This window comes from Protobothrops mucrosquamatus, unplaced genomic scaffold (genome assembly GCF_001527695.2).
Source record: "Protobothrops mucrosquamatus isolate PMUCROS unplaced genomic scaffold, P.Mucros_1.0 scaffold78, whole genome shotgun sequence".
Lineage (NCBI taxonomy): Eukaryota > Metazoa > Chordata > Lepidosauria > Squamata > Viperidae > Protobothrops > Protobothrops mucrosquamatus.
In genome coordinates, this window is record NW_015386455.1 from 1,917,299 (window position 1) to 1,919,767 (window position 2,469).

A 2,469-nucleotide genomic window follows, 5' to 3' on the forward strand; every position below is an offset into this window, starting at 1 on the left:
ACTGGATGCAGTATTCCAAGTGTGGTCTTACTAAGAATTTTCTTGGGGGAAGATGGGAACTACAACAACTCTTTTCCAGTCCTCAGGTAAGGTTGACTATTTGTTCAGGGATAAAGTACTTGTTAGAAATTGCTAATAGCTTTTTATGGACTTTTGCTGAACCAGGACTGAAAAAATGGATTGTGTATAGATATGAGTTAGGTTATGGGAAGCAGAGTTTTTGTTATGTAATTTTAAAAGAGTGAAGAATTATGTTAGCTTATACTTGATGTGATGAAGGTTCTCTTTATTTTTTCCCTCTTTCCCTCTTTTCTTTCTCTTGCACTTTTTAAACTTCTTACTTTGAGGTTTCAGTTTACTTTGTATTTGTTTTTACTATGTCAATTAAAAACCTCAATAAAAATTATTATTAAAAAAGTTAAACCAGCACATTTGAAGCATGCCAACTTTTAGAGAATGATAGTCTACTATCAGCTTCACAGGTGATTTGACTAAATTTTACATGCTTGTTATATCACCAATGTTTACATCTATTCCCTCTTTTGAAGTTAAGGCAAAAGGAGCATCAGATTTTCAGAAAACCACATTTAGTATCAGTTGAAGTTTTGGTGCATTACAAGTATGATTCCTATAATAATTCTATTTGCTTCCTCTCCACCCTATATATTCATTACATTCCTCCTCCTCCTCCTCCTCCTCCTCCTCTTCTTCTTCTTCTTCATCGTCAAGTTGGAAGAGACCTTGGAGGTCATCTAGTCCAACCCCCTGCTCATTTCAGACAAATGGTTGTCCAGTCTCTCTTCAAAAAACTTCCAGTGTTGGAGCATTCACAACTTCTGGAGGCAAGTTATTCCACTGATTGTTATGTCAGGAAATTTCTCCTTAGTTCTGGGTTGCTTGTCTCCTGGGTTAATTTCCATCCATTGGTTCTTATCCTGCCTTTAGGTGCTTTGGAAAAATAGCTTGACTCCCTCTTCTTTGTGGCAGCCCCTGAGATATTGGAACACTACTATCATGTCCACCCTTGTCCTTCATTAAACTAGACATACCCAATTCCAGCAACCGTTCTTTATCTGTTTTATCCTCCAGTCCCCTAATTGTACACACTAAAGTTATCAATATAAGCTTAGAGAAAAGTTGGCTTCAGCATTCCAGAGAAGGTTTGTGTAATCGTTAAAAGTCAAGAATAAGCAGAATTGTAGTTAAAACTTGTTTCTAAACTAAAATAGATGGTGAATTCATGAGAGTTCAAAGTTTTCTCTTAAATATAATTAAGAGTTACAAATTAGAAACGTTGCCAAATGGAAACAAAACCATAGACAAAATTTTTAAAATGGTTTTTCAGTATAAAAATATAAAACAGCTAAATTCTAAATGTTCAAATTTCCTCATCTCATCTCCTAAAAATAAAATGTGTTTTGTTGCTAGCAGATGACCCAGTGATATAGGATCTTGCTCTCTTAGAAATGTATTTTCTAAGTAAAAAATATACATATTTTTTTAAAAAAAGTAGAGTCAAAAAATTAACAATGATTTTGTTTGTTTTTCTAAAAGGCTACTGGAAATATGGACCCAAAGGAAATAAAGGCAAAATATGTCTAATGGAAAAAATGGACTGCTGTTTTCTTATTCTGCTGTACATTTTATGTTAACCGATTCAGTAATAATAATTGCCATAATCAATCCAGAACCACGGTTCAGGGGACTGCCACATGCTAGTCCTCAACTTACAACTGGTTGTTTACATTACAACAGCCTCAAGAGAGTGCATTGTGGCCTGTAAAGCACTTTCAGCTCTTGTAAAACATCCCCCCCCCCGTCACATGATCATAATCTGGGTGCTTGGCAACCTGTTTTCACTTATGACCAGTTGCCAACTGGTGCCTTCATGTGATCGCCATTTGCACTCTTTTCTGCTGGCTTCCCCAGAAAGTCAATGGAGAAGTTGACAGGGAAGGTTGAAAAGCTACTGCTATCTGCCAAGAGGACTCCTTCTTGTCTCTGGGACTGGTTGAAAGAGCTGCCTGTGGAGGGAAGCTGAATTCTTTAGGTGGGGTGGAGAAATGGATCTCCGATCCTGATGATTCAAGTTCAGTTTCTGCATCCCCACACAAGTTCCCTTCTGTGTGGAGAAGGGATGACATCCTCTTAAGGAATGGAGAATTGGAGCTGAGAACCTGATCCGAGCTCTGTTTCTGCACCCCATGTGGACGGAGTTCCCTTCCACAAGCAGAAGAGAGATGGCGTTCTTCCATGGGGTGCAGAAACGGAGTTCTGATCCTGATGATTTAAGCTCCATTTCTGCAGTGCACAGAAGGGAGCTGAACTCCTTTGGCAGGGTGGAGAAATGGAACTCAGACCCTAAAGATCTGAGCACCGTTTCTGCAGCCTGCCAAAGGCATACCTCTCCATGCATGGAGGAGAGATGGTATCCTTTGGCAAGCAGTGCGGTCAGCCCCCCCCCCCCCC